Source organism: Lissotriton helveticus, chromosome 2_1, assembly GCF_964261635.1.
Source record: "Lissotriton helveticus chromosome 2_1, aLisHel1.1, whole genome shotgun sequence".
Classification (NCBI taxonomy): Eukaryota; Metazoa; Chordata; class Amphibia; order Caudata; family Salamandridae; genus Lissotriton; species Lissotriton helveticus.
The window spans coordinates 1008030448-1008045667 of NC_136059.1; the positions used below are offsets into that span (position 1 = coordinate 1008030448).

Consider the following 15220-nt stretch of genomic DNA (forward strand, 5'->3'; position numbering starts at 1 on the left):
CTTTGAGATGCTTTCATGCTCCTCTCAGACCTCAACAATAAGAGGTGTGGTAATCTTGGGAAAATTAACTCGGGGGGGGGCTAAACGGGCTAAATCAGATCCGGCGGGAAGATGGGCTATAGCAGAATTAGGATGTGGGCTAACGGTCTGTGGGATTTATGGATCAAACCACGATGACACTACAGTGTTTGAAGTATTGGAAAGTGAACTGGCAAGTTGGCCCGCACCAATCTTGGTATGTGGTGACTTTAATATCTCGATGGACTTATCCAGCAATGTCCCCTATAAGGGTAGGAAACCAAGAGTCTCAAGGGCACTCCTTTCCATGATGGCATCACATGGCTTAGTCGATATATGGAGCTTAAAACATCCTGATGACCCAGGCTTCACGTACTTCTCGTGCCCCCATCAGAAATACTGCAAATTAGATTATGCTTTAATCTCCTCAGGAGAGATTGGGAAAGTTAACATTAAAAATCTCCCTAAAGTCCTCTCGGATCACAACCCGTTAGTGATTAGCCATAATGGTCTAGGTCCAATTAGGAAAAGAAGATCTTGGACATTTAACCGTAAATTACTAGCTGATGCTGCATTTATAGAACATCTGCGAAACTGGACACGCAAGTTTTTCGACGCAAACCAATATAGTGCCTCGAGAAACTCGGTCTGGGACTCGTTTAAAGCAGCATTAAGAGGGGAAGTAATTAGCTACACAGCTCAGCTAAGGAAAAAACAACAGGATGAGAAGAATAGACTCCTGGGTGATTTGGTTAAGGCAGAGGAACAGCATTGTCTGGAACTTTCTTTGGGGAAGGAGAGTACTCAGAGTCAAACTAAAATCTGCCTGATTAAAGCCGAGATACAGAAACAATTGGCCGATAAGGCATCTATAGATTACTGGACCTATAGGAAGAAAATGTATGAGACAGGGGAGCAGGCTGGGAGGGCACTATCTTTAAGAATCAGGCAAGATAGTGTTAAAAACGCCATAACACGCATACATGATGAGGGACGAGACTATACTGAACCTCAAGATATTGTAGCTATATTCGAAAAATTTTATGAAAACTTGTATAGGGAAGATGCAGGAGATACACCCCCGGATACCGCACGCAGACACTACCCAGACCTAGGCCCCAAGCTAAATCCAGGTGAAATGGCAAGCCTCGAGTCCGATATAACTATAGAGGAAATACTGGAAGCACTATCTCAGCTAGCCGCAGGTAAAGCTGCTGGCTCTGACAGTATACCCTTGGAGATCTATAAATGCTTGAAGACTGAGATTACGCCATTTCTGCTAGATCTTTTTAATGGAATTATATGTACTGGTATAATACCGAAACGTGGAGAGATACCAACATAGTTGTATTCCATAAAAAAGGAAAGCCAAAAGAAAGTACCGGATCTTATAGACCGATCTCTCTTATAAATTCCGACAACAAACTGTACGCAAAAATCATAGCCACAAGGTTGGGGATGGTCATTGGCGGCCTCGTCTCCCCCTGGCAGCATGGGTTCATCCATGGCACAACGGACCATGTGAGAAGAGCTATATCTATATTTGAGGCCCATGCTGGGGGGGGAGGGGATTGCCATGATCCTCCTTGATGCCGAGAAGGCATTTGACCGTGTTAGATGGCAGTACCTCTGGGATGTACTACAGGAGAGAGGCTTAGGTCCAAAAATATTGATAGCTATTAGGGCCATGTATCGCGACCCGATGGCTTGCATACAGATGATGGGTCTGAGCTCGGTCGGGATTAGGATAGAAAGGGGCACCCGCCAGGGATATCCCTGCTCACCAATTCTATTTGCCCTGTATATCGACCCGCTGATCAGGCAGATATTGGTTAATAACAGCATTAAACCAGTAATAACCAATGGGTTCGAGAGCAAAATTCTAGCATATGCTGACGACCTAGCGGTTCTAACACCTGATCCGGTAGAGACCATGCGAACACTAGTAGAGATTACCAAACAATTTGGATACTGTTCTGGGTATAGGCTAAACGAGGAAAAAACACAGGTGATATGCTCAAAGAATATAATAAAAATGGATCAACGGTATGTTGATTCTGCTATATATCTGGGGGTTACTATCAGAACAGAGACAGGGTTAATCATACGGGATAACTTCAATCCAGTCCTTAAAAAAATAGAAACAGACTTAAAACGTATGGACGCACTACATCTGTCTATTATTGGCAGAACAAATGTTCTGAAAATGACAATGCTGCCCAAGCTTCTGTACCTATATAGGTCTATACCTTTTTTAATCGAGGAACAAATGTTAAAAAAAACTGAATCCATTTTTAATAGTTTTGTGTGGCAATATGGCAAGATTAGAAGAGCAGCCAAATATATGTCTCTTCCCCAGGAACTCGGAGGCCTGGGCGCCCCAAATATAAGATTCTACCACTGGGCATGCTTAATAACCCAGATGTCTATTTTATTTAAAGCTGGTGGTAGGGAGAGACATACTAGGGATCCAACCTCAAATCTATATATTCTCCCCTCAATATATGAGCTTCTTATGGGGCAGGAAGCCGTGGGTGCTTTATTGAGAAAAAATGGACGCAGATTTTAAAAAAAAACTAGGCTCAAGACTACACTGGGAGCTTGGGACCTATGGAAAACACTTCAGAAATACCTGCTGATTCCCAGAATTAATAGACATTCACCTTTATGGAAATCAGGTTTCTTTCCGAACCTTAGTATGGATGGGGCCTGGAAATGTTGGGAACAGCACGGCATTCAGACGGTAGGCGATATTATGTGCAATGGTAAGGTGATGCCATTTGAAGTTATTCAACAGAAATATGATCTACCTATAGGCCATAGCTTTAAGTATATTCAAATTGCACAAACTCTTAGCGCAGACGTAACAGCTGCTTGTTCTCTTGCTCCCAGCCCTATCCTTGATTATGTAGTGAATGACGGTAACAGGATTAGGGTAGTCTATCAGGAGCTGCTGGACAGGCTACCTAACGACCTCGAGAAGCATGAGGCAGCTTGGGCAGCAAAACTACAGGATCCAGATGTAGATCTTGATAAAGCCCTATCCTTGGATAAGCAGGTACTCAGGTCCTCTAATCTAAATGCTCAACACTTCATGACTGTTTTCAATCTATACTACACCCCCGCTAAGTTATATGACTGGGGGGTGAGAGAAGATAGTAAATGTCCTAGATGCCAACAAGACTCGGCCGATTTGGTTCATATGTTTTTCTTTTGCGACAAACTTGCCACAATTAAAACCGAGATCAAGAAATTTCTTGAGGGGCTGCTAGGCTCGAAGATCAGTCTATCCCCAACAGTTATGATACTCGGGTTTGATGGTAAACTAGGGCTGAGTGGAAGGAGAGAAGTAGAGGCTCTAATTTTTCTAGCAGCGGCCGTTTTACGAATCTTGATATCAGCTGCTTGGAAGGACTCCTCTCCCCCGACTTTCTCAATGTGGTTGGCCAGATTCCTTGCTATACATAACATAGAATCCTCGCTTTATCTCTATAAAGGTAAAAAACTGCGGGATTTTGGTTTTGAAATGTGGGCTCCAGTGAAGTTATGGAGGGAGGGTATATCTGCTAACGCTGCTTTGATTTAATCTATTACTGTTCAGTGTGAATTTTATCAACTTTTTCTACAAGATATATATGTATATAGCTATAAATTGTTCTTCTTATGTGGATTGATTATCTTGTGTATCCTTTGTATGCTCAGGTAGTAACAATATCAAATCTAAATTTTGTATTGATATATTAACGGGATGATTTATTATATGAATTTTGTGATTTTTTTATCGATGTACAACACCTGTATTCTGATGTCTTTTTCATACTATGTCAATTCTCAATAAAAAAAAAACCAAAAAAAAACCCAAAAGATTTGGTAAAAATGACCGAATCGGTAATATTCGGTAAAAAATAGCTAATCGGAAGGTTTCGGTAAAAAAAAAATACCGAAACCCCAATACCAATTCGTAAATACCAAATCCAATACCGAATCAGTAAATACCTATTCGGTAATTAACAATTTCGGAATTTGTTGAATCAGCCAATCCTGTGCATTCCAATTACCTCCCAAACAGGAAGCGGCCACACCCAGGCAGCTGCACTGACCCTGGAACTGACTGCGAAGCAGGTAGCTGAGCAGAGGAGCCAAGAGCAACACAGTCTTTCTTTGCCAAGAATTTTTTTTTTTTTTGCAAAATGGCAAACCAGGAAAGAGAGAAGGATGGAGGTGAAAGAAAATGAAAACAGAAGTTTAGTGAAATGGAGCTTGAGGTCTTATTGAAGAAGTCACCAAGGACTATGAGAAGCTGTTTGGCAAGCAGTCCCTCCATGTGCCAGAATCGCAGAAGAGACAGATCTGGCTTGAGATTCAGAGCAAGATAAATGCCATTGGGGTCACCCAGCGCTCCATTGAGGACATAAAGAAAAGGTGGTATGACCTGAGGAAGACTGCAAAGGTGAGGATGGTGGAGAGGTAGAGGCAGGCTACCAAAACTGGTGGAGGGAGGAGCAGAGCGCCTGCACCAACAGCCCTGGAGCTCATGGTGGAGTCCATGCTCCAGCTGGAGAGTGTGAGTGGGATCGGTGACACTGACAGCTCTGCCAGAGCTGCCAGCAAACAAGGTAAGCTTCCTGCACAGCATGCTGTGCACCCCCCTCCCCAACCCCAATCCCCAGAGAGGCATAGGTACTCCCACTCCAGTATATGTTTCACTCATGACTTGCAATGCATTATGGGAGATGTAGTCATAAGTAACACGTGTTCAGAACAGTCCGTCTAGCAAACCCAAAGGGATGCGACAGCAATTAGCAAGCAGAGGACAGTCAGTGTGATTGTCAGGTGTAATGTTTAATGCAATGCAAATGCTGCCAGATAAGTGAGTATATCTACATTCTGTCTTTACAGGCAAGAAATCTCGCAGTGCAGCAGAGGGGAGCAGAGGGAAGGCACCCAGGACAGAGGGGATACAACAGGAGGAGGAGCAGTCACCTGCAGGGCACACAACCCCACCACCACCAGCTCCACCAACGTCTCCATCTCTGTCCTCACCACAGCTCCATTCAACGCCACCATCACCAACATCACCAACAACACCATCACCACTGCCACAATCAACACCACCACCACAGTCAGGCAGGAGGCATGCCGTGGCCACCCTCCAGCAGATGGATGTGTCAGAGGAAGAGAGCACAGGGGGCCAACAGTGCACAGTTGCTGAGGATGGCAACAGGGAAAGATCCGAGTTCCCATCCGAGCGCGCCCACACATCCTCAAGGCGCCGCAGGGCAAGGGCAGCCAGTCCTCCAATCCCGAGCCTAGGTGACAGTGTGTTCTCTGGGCTGGAAGGCAACATGCTGAAAGTCCAGCGCCTGCAATGGAGAGCAATGCGGTCCATGCAGCGGAAGATGTCACACATGAATGCGCACATGTATCGCATCGAAAAGGGGATCAGTGCGATTAATATCATCATGTCTGAGGGCATGAGTGATGTGGCGTCGGCTGTGAGGCAGCTCTGCACCAAGTTTGAGGAGGACCGCCTGTCTATGCGCAAGGAGAGGCAGAGACTTGATGCATACACCAAGGCGGTGAACCGCCTGTCCACTGCTACCTCCCTCATGTGCAGTCGCTCTATTGCCATGCAGGAGGAGATGGCACACTGTAGTAGGGATGTGCCTAGGGGGATGGTCCAAAAGGCTCAGCACTTGAACTGCTGCAAACTGAGAAGGTGGCCACTACAGCAGATGGGGGGGGACAGTGAGGAGGCTACTAGCCATAGTAGCATTACGCCCTCTCCCACCGAGAGCAGGAGGCGCAGCGAACGCCACAGCGCTGCCCAGGAACATAGAATGCTGCAGTTCTACTCACCCAAAACCTAAAACAACATTAGTAGTTAAATCACCTTTTCCTGCAAATCTGATTTACAATAAGCATCTATGCCCCACCTACAAAACCTACAAGGTGTTAAAGCACAAATAACCATTCTGCGCATGTCGCTTTGACACAGCCAACCTAACAGTGATACACACTACCAATTAAGAGCAGAGGAGACAGCCACTTCTTGTTCACAGGCCCACACCTCCACATTAGAATTATGAGCGTATGACTTAGTGAACATTTGTCTCTCGAGCTTTGTCCATTTCTAGCAAAAACTACGAAAAATTGTGATTATCACAAAGTTCTATCTGAGCTGGCATTCGTGTTAAAATTGTGTCTTTTGTATGCAAGTGTAATGAGACATCTTTCTAATATGCCTGAAATGCTATCCTACAAACACTCAGGAGTCCATGGAGATGCCCATATTGGGGCACAAGTACTGTAATAAGGAATTCCTACGACTCTTCTGATTTGACACCAAAGTTTGCATGCTGCTAGGGGTATCTTCAGTTTTTCTTTTTTTTTTTACTTCGGATGGCCGAATTTAAACAAAAAGTGTTCTCCTTCTACCTAAGTCATCACCTGTAAATACAGTGGATACTTTGGATATTCTTAAAATAGAATTCTAATTGCTTTAAACTGAAATGCTCTACAATATTGGGACACATCTGGGCTAGCAATTCCTCCCTGTTGTTTCCCCCTACGGAGTTTCTTCCACGCAATTCTGGTTGCTTTAGAAGCCCAAATAAAACTAGACAGTGTACCCTGCAATTTGTCAACCCAAACTTTCTTAAACTCCAAGGAGATTCAGGCAAACAGAAAAGTGAATTTTGGTAGTATTGCCATCTACAAGATATTCGATCTTCCCAAAAAAGAAAGTGGAAGCCCTGTCCAAGTTCGTCTTAACATTTTGGAATCATTTGCCACCCTCTCAAAATTCACCTGTGCAGTGTCTTCCAAGCTCTTTGTCACCGTAATACCAAAATATCTAATTGATTCCTTGACTACGGGGTTGTCACTCTGCAAGTGCCATTCCATCATGTCGGTTTTTTGTCCGTTTATCTGGTACCCGGTAATCTCCCCGAATTTGTCTAAAAGGCCCGAAATTTATTGGAGTGAAAATGACAAGTCCCTTGTAAATATCAACAGATCATGTGCGTACAAAGCTACCCTCTTCTCCCAGTCCCCAAACTCAAATGGCAAAATCTGTTGACTGACCCTGATTTTGATGGCCATGGGTTCAATATGAAGATTGAAAAGAAGAGGGGAGTGGGGGCAGCCCTGACTTGTACCTCTTGAAATTAATGTGTTTTGTGTGAGGTTCCAGTTTACCAGTATCCTAGCAGATGGGCTTCTATGGATCATCTTCAAAGCCCTACCAAAAGCCTCTCTCAACCTGTATGACTCAACAACTCTATGCTGGTATGGCCAGCTCACCCTATCAAAAGCCTTCGTTGCGTCGAAGGTAATTATTGACAGAGGGAGACCTTCTTGAGTTGCTATGTCTATTGCCCTAATAACTCTTGTATCAGCTCATGAAGATGCCTACCTTTTATAAACCCTTTCTGGTCTCGATGTCTCAGATTACCCGCTACTCCTCCCAATCTCCCAGGCAGAATCTGGTTAAAGATCTTATAGTCGCTATTCAGTAAAGAGATAGGCCTGTAAGATTCACAACACCTTGGGTCAGTTAGACCTGCCATCTTTGGCATGGTTTCCCCCCGACTTTTTGCCTCTACCTCCTGTATTTTTGACGCTGTGCTGGATTTAGTTTTTGCTGGGTTAGATGCTTTGGGCACTTTGCCACTGCTGATCAGTGCCAACGTGCAAGTGCTCCCTGAGTAAATTGTAAGTGTGATTGGTTATCTATAATTGGCATTTTTGTATTACCAGGAAGTCCCTAGTAAAGTGCCCTGAGTGTGCCGGCCAGGTGATTCTAATGCTACTAGTGGACCTGCAGCACTTATTGTGCCACCCACATGAGTAGCCCTAAAATGGTATCTCAGGCCTGTCACCCAAGTGCCTGTGTGCAGTTGCTAACTGCCATGCTGCCCTAACCAGTGTCCACACTGTCCAGGCCTAACCCTTCCCTTTCTGTACACGTTGGACACTCCTATAGAAGGCTCAAGGTACCCCACGGGGCAGGGAGCAATGTATATGAAAGGTAGATCATGCACCAGTATTTGTGCCATGCTCTGGTAGTGAATGACAGACATTTTCGTTTTTCACTGCTGAGAGGGCTATCTTGCCCCTAGGCAATAATGGGGAATGTTGAGTATCATGTTTACCTGCATATCTTCCCATAGGAGCAAGATAGAAAATTAAAGTCTGGTATCCCTGAATTCAGAATTTAATAACACATCCTTGTGCTTGAGAACAGCACTTTTAGAAAGTGGCTGTTCTCTTGTCTAACCTTTCTGTGTACCTTGGCCTGTTTGTGTATTGACTGTCTGGTTTGTGAGTGACAGGGGCTGGGGAGCCCCCAGGAGGGTGGATGAGTCAGCCCTAGGCTGAATGACTGCATCTGCATCTTGAGTGGTGGGATGGGATAGCACCTGGGCCTTAAAAAGGTTGTGCCTGCCTTCCACAATGCTGGTTCCACCTCCTGCTGGGCGGCTGATGACCCTGCCCCTCTCTCTGAAAGGAGAGGAGAAGACAGAAAAACAAAGTGCTCAGGAACTGACCTGTACTGGTTCTGACTAAGCCAAGGCTGCCTCTAAAGAATAGAGGAAAGACTGATATAAAAAGGGCTACCCAGACTACAGAAAATTAGATCATCCTGAAATCAAGAAGGAACCTCTGCCAAGGAGGAAGCTGGAAGACTGAAGAGGAAGGACTGTCCTGCTGTGTACTTGTGGGCTGACCTGCAGTTGATTTGCTGCCAAGGAGAGGGGAAGGACTTTGCTGTTGCTCTGTCCCCTTGTTTGAAGAGATCTCCAAGGGCCTGAGTAGAGCTGGCCCCCTGATTAGAAGTCCCAGGAACAAAAGGACTTCACCCCTAGCTTCCTCATGAACTCTGCTGTATGAGTTCTGCCCTTCCTAGAGTGCCTGGTCCAGTTGTGGTGCCTCTGGAAGTCGTGCCTGCTGTTTGGGAAGCTGGACAAGAAGAAATTAAGACAATCTGCAAATTTTCTTGCATCGCTCGCTTGCCGAGCGCATGCCGATAGTGCGAGAAAATTCCCGCCGCTGCGAAGATCGAGATCGAGGTGGCAGCGCCTATTGCCGCTGCAAGAGCCGACGCATCCTTTGCTTGCGGAACACATCAGTCCGGTGCGGGAATATTACTATGGCTGCGAATTCATCGCAGAGCCTGTCGTCGCTGGGGGAGATCGCCGCACCGCTTGCTTGCGGACCGTATCTCATCACTGCGAACATCGTCGCAGATCGCCGCTGCGCTGCGCATCGCCGCCGCACCTGAGATCGTCCCCGTCCTGAAGATCGTCGCATCGTGCCTACTGAACCTGCGCACCGGAATCCATACAAGGTATTGCCTCCCTCTCCATACAAACCGGATTCGTCGCAACACGCAAGCTGCGTCCAGCGGGGCTGTCGCATTGCCTCCCCTGGGTCTCAGGAGTGACACATTGCTTGTTTTTCAATGCTGCAGCTTCCATTTGGAACTTCTGCCGCATCTAAAGTTACTTTTGGCTAAACGTGACGCAACTGTGGCTTATTTTGACTCAAACCCAAGAAGTCTATTAAAATCATATTCTTGAACTGTGTATACTGGCTATTTGTCGTTTTGGTCTTGTGTAGTTTAGATTAAATAGCTTTATTTTTCTAAACAGGTGTGGAGTCCATTTGTGGTGTTTTCACTGTGTTACTGTGAGTGTTGGTACAAATACTTTACACATTGCCTTTGATTAGCCTGTCTGCTCGTGCCAAGCTACCAAGAGGGTGAGCAGGGGTTATCTAAAGAGTGTATCCCCTTACCCTGACTAGAAGCAAGGGTCCCTATTTGGACATTGGTGCCTACCTCTGCCAACTAGAGACCCCCAGATCTAAGTCCTTCCCTGCTTTTAACAAGAGGCAGATAGCAGCCTCCTTCCAAGACTCCCAGATAGCAGAAGCTCCAAGAAAAAACAAGTTAAATAGCTATGTTAGGAAAGGGGAAATCTCATCTGTAAGTGACAGATAAAACTCGTTTGGGAGGGCATCTGGTCCTGCCGCCTTCCCCCTCTTCAGTCTCACTTTTGCCCCTACTACCTCTATAATCGTTATTTCAGGGTTCAACAGCCCCCTTTGCTCATCTGACAAAAAAGGCAATTTCAAATCATTCAGATATCCTCCATCCTGCTCCTCCGTAGCTCCCACATCTTGTGTATAGAGGGTTTGAAAAAAATCTACAAAAAGCACCTTCTATCTCTTTGTCCTCACTATTGGGTGAGCTCTGCCTCTCTATCATAATGGCATGTATCCTATTTTGGTTCTGATCCATTTTTAATTTCCAAGCCTGGAGCTTTCCGTATCCTTCCCCATATTCATGGTGCACGTACTTGCTTGCCTCCCACTTTCTCCTGACTATCCCCTCCAAAATACAAGATAATTCTTCCTTCCTTTCTCCTATTACCAGCTCCGCAGAGCCCACATCCGGTGTATCCTGTGCTCGTTCTCTCCACTCACCATTTCCTCCCAGCTGTTTCAACTTATTGTCTATAGAGCTTTTTTTGCCCTTGCTGACCTTATTTTTATATGCAGCATGACTTAGTGAACCTTTTTCTCTGAGCTTTGTCCATTTCCGGCAAAAACTACAAAAAAATTGTGATTGTTTGTCACAAAGTTCTATCTGAGCTGGCATTCGTGTTAAAATCGTGTATTTTGTATCCAAGTGTAATGTGACATCTTTCCCTTCCATGTCTAAACTAGACATCCACAGCTCTGACTTAGGCCAAGGTCGTGGGTTATCCATACTAATTTAGCCCATAGCATTAATAAAAAAAGAAATACATATTGTTTTGTTATAAACTACATGACGTTGGCCATTGACTACGCAACATCAAAAGCTGGGTTGACGTAATCTATGTTTCCTATATTGGACATTAAAACAATGTTATCAGCGCAGTATATGGCCTCTTCATTCGTTTCAGTGTAACCAAAATGTCTTGTAAATATGTGAAATGCATAACAGAGGTCAGTGTACGCCCTCTCCGTATGAATGGACATGTAAAAAAGTGCACCCCAAAGATTCGTATATCCCACTCACATAAATCACTTTTGCCACTCGCAAACGTGCATAGAAGCAAATAAGTCACAAAGCATATACTATACAATTAAAATAAATATAAATAAAATATACGTGTGCTCAATGTAGAAATTGTCTTAACCTGGGCTGCATTTGTCTATTGCTGAATTAATTTCTGATTGAAAGAAAATCAGTATGTTTCAATGTAAAACTGGTCTAAGAAGTAAATCTTATAAACAAGCTACCACACGCCTACTCTGGGAAAAGACTAATGGAACAAGGTGATAGTTTCAAATGTTTCCTTAGAATTCTAAAATTCAAACAACTCATCAGAAATATGAGGCAGGTCTGAAAAAGGCTGATTGATTGCACGTTTTGAAGTCTTTGTATATATTGTGTTTGATGTACTTTGTAAATTCGATTTCCTATTTTGAGCCAAATCTCCTGTTTTCGGCCGCAGTGTTGGGTAGGTGGAAATATTCTGACGTGCTGGCCAATCGCTAAAGCATACATTGCATTCCTTTCTTGTTAGGTGTATGCGTCCCTGACTATATAAGCTCCCTGCGGCAAAAAGCTTTGGTCTTCTTAGCATTTTACGGTGAAGAAGATTTCTCCTCTGTGTAAAGCAAGTAAGATTATTTTATTTTTCGTTCTTTTGATAAAAAATTTAATTTTTTCTGAAATGAAAGTTATCTACACATGTTTACAAAATGAAAGAGATGGCTGAGCATATGGAAGAAGAATGGCTGTTTTTAAAATACTGACCGTGGGCAAAGGATAATGTGCGTAATACTCCCTGTTACTAATAACACGGCGGCTACACTTTAAATAACTTATTTGAATGGAAAAAGACGAGCATATGGAAGAAGAATGGCTGTTTTGAAAATACTCAGGGCGGCAAAGTATAATGTGCGTAATACTCTCCGTTACTAAGACCAGGCGGCTAAACTTTGTATTATTTATTTTAATAAAAAAAGATAAAAGTAGTTGCAGCATAACACATGTGTTCGTGGTTAATTGGCGTATGTTTTAACTGTTAAGTTTCTTCTGTGTCAATTTAGGGTTCAGCTAATTTCCCTGGAGCCGAAGACAATCACAAAGTTAAATTAACTTTTCATCTCCAATGCTGATTTCCCTTTCTGACTTCTTTAGACTCACATTTCAGGGAGAGCTCTGAATACCAATGGTGGAGATTCTTGACAGTCTTTTTGTTCAGTTCAGCGTCTTCCATAACTGGTATTCAGGGTTTTCATCCACTTGAGTACAGCGAATGAAATAGGCATACGTGGCGCAGCCGTACATTTGAAAACGTGCAGTTAAACAGTAGAACAGCAAATGCAAAATGGTATTCAATGCCCCTGTTGTTACATTGCATGGCTCTTGAAAAATGTCAATTTACAAGTATGGGTTTGCAGTAGATTGAAAGAAAGGGTTTGTGACGATTTATGTACAAAGAAGGGTACAAAAGACAATGCCTTAAACCACAGCTTTCCAAACTTTTTATGTTGGTGACCCACCTTTTTATAAAAAAAATTTGAGTGACACGGTAACGCGAGCGAGCGCAACGAGCCAGTCCGAACCACCCAAGGGGTTCCCCGGAGAAATTTTTGAAAAAGTAGTGGGCAAATGGTGCATTTCCAAGCACATTTGAGAAAGCAGGAAGGCTAATAAAGCAATCGTTAATCTGGTCTAACAAAGCCAGTGACTGGCAAAACTGAGTGTAAGCAAGGTTAGGTTTGTGCAAGCAACCTGCACCACACAGTTTGGAAAGATGTGCCTTAACCCCATGATATATTTTAAAACCCAGACTTTGCCACCAATTAAGCAGAACAGATTACTGCCTGATTTCTCCTTATTGCCAATTTCTTTGTGGTAGGGTTTTAAAAAATAAAGCACTCATGCACAAGCACCTTGCACCATCGGTATGTCACTTTTTCGCATGGTTAAATTGATGCACTGGTGGCACAAGGGACATGTCAATATGCCCTTAACTGTTTAATTGAGGCCCAGATTGTGTGTCTGGTTCTGTCAACTTTTTGGCACAACCCCAATGCAAAAATCAATTCGTTAAATATTGTAATGCACTCAAATGTACTCATGATAGACCTGCTTAACATATGTGAGGTCTTAATCTCTGATCTCACTTCATGTAAGCTCATGAGTTGTGATGCCACTTCCTGCAATGCCACCTGTGATGTCACAAGCTGTGATGTAACTTCATGCAATGCCATGCACCATGATGTCACTTGCATACTGCCACACACACCCCCCACCCACACACACACACCCACCCACACACACACACACACAACCCACACCCACACAGCCCCACACACACACCCACACAGCCCCACACACACACAACCCACACAAACACAAACACACCCCCACACAACCCCACACCCCCCACACACACAACCCCACACCCCCCCACACACACACAATCCCACACACACACCCACACAACCCCACACAACCCCACCCCCCACACAACCCCACATCCCCACGCAACCCCACACACACACACACAACCCCACACGTACCGATCACTGAGGGAGGGATGGCTACCACCCCAGGCATGCTAAAATAATTATGCTTATCACCTGATTTTTCTGATATGAGCCATTGCTTTTTCTGAGAGTGACTATACCAGCTACCTTGACATTGGCCTCTTCTCTGACCTCGTGAAGAAACAGCTGGTTCAGAATACAGGAGCTACATCCATCATCTTCCACCTCTAAGACATAGATCACGTCCAGCCAGCAACATTTAGTGTCTGGCATTTGCTCTTAGAGTTGAAATCTGTGCACTGTGCGTTACCCCAAGACCTCTCTTGGACCGAAGATAAAATCCAGTCTTAAACATAGAATCAGCTGACCCCTTTCCCTCACAACCCTTGGATAACAACATTACTATCTGCCTCACAAGCCTGAAAATCTGCTGTTTAAATCCCTCCACTATTAATTCTCTGACACAATCTTATTTTTATGTGACAAACCTGATGACATTTTTTCTTCTGCACAATTTCTGATACCTTATCAAACACGTCTGATAGATAGAAAGGCACTTACATTTAAATAAAAAACAAATACTTCAGCCACAGGCATGCCCTTTTAGATTGCTTAGCCACCCCAGCTCCAATCTGGTACTAACAGATTTATTTTCATTAATTGTACCCGTGCTCTAGAATTCACTTCTGGATAACGTCAAGGAGGTGGATTTTCAACTCAATGCAGAAAGAAATGAGTAGTTGCAGGGTTAGGAGGAACCGTACTTTTGGGTGTCAGTGCGGAAACTCAACATTGAGGCACAGATGAGTAAAGCCAGTGCTGTTCAATGAATTTGTTTTTAATAGGAGAGAGCTTTTCCGTTCAGTTTATCGCAGTGGGTTCCCCATGAGCCTTTTAAATAATGAACATGAAGTTCAAATATTGTTTGACGTAGTGGCTACTGTCTTAGGTTATTTTAAGGTTTTGCTACTTGCTACTTGTTTTCGCCACGTTTAACTCATAGCTGCGAGTTGAAGTTTCAGTGAGCGTGCAGGAAATTAAAGTACACCAATAATAAATATAACTGAGAAGCCCAGGGTTCTGCCTTCTGCGTGCACGTCCTTGTATTCATGCTGTCTGGCTCCCCGTTGGAGAGGAGCCAGCAAACAGAAGATTTAGTGATTTAAAAGTGACCCAAAATGTCCCAGCAAGGTCACATGCTCAGGGCCGTGAGCAGCACTCCCGGAGGCGGGGTGGGGGGGTCAATACTTACTGGAGCTCCTGTCCACGAGGCTCCTCTCTGCAGCTGCTCCGCCTATCGCCATGCACGTTGCGATCACAGAGAGGGGGCTCGAGTTGCATTCCCCCAATATTGGCTGGCCTGCAGATGTCATCGCGTCACATCACGCGACACACCTACGTGTGGGTTGCGACTCACTAACGTGCCGCGCCACACAGATTGGAAAGCTGTGCCTTAAACCATTGTTTTTGAGCAGAAAGGGAGGCCTTCCTAGAAAAATGTTTCCTGAGGACAACACAGACATCCTTTCACAAAAGGCACAACGGGTTCTTGCGCTGGTGCATGGCAGCCACAAGAGCACCAGCGCAGGGCAGCCGGCACCAGGGCCAGACTGGCAAATGAAACCGGCCCTGCCAAACTGCT

At 44.5% G+C, this 15220-nt stretch overlaps 1 protein-coding gene across 1 annotated transcript in view; it reads left to right on the forward strand.

Moving 5' to 3' along the window:
• The window catches only part of LOC144819575 (annexin A1-like), a 599711-nt gene that overhangs the window by 97630 nt on the left and 486861 nt on the right, over window positions 1–15220 (forward strand). The window contains exon 2 of the mRNA XM_078677409.1: window positions 11601–11697. The gene's annotated coding sequence lies outside the window, so the exon portion shown is untranslated. The remainder of the gene's footprint in view (window positions 1–11600; window positions 11698–15220) is intronic.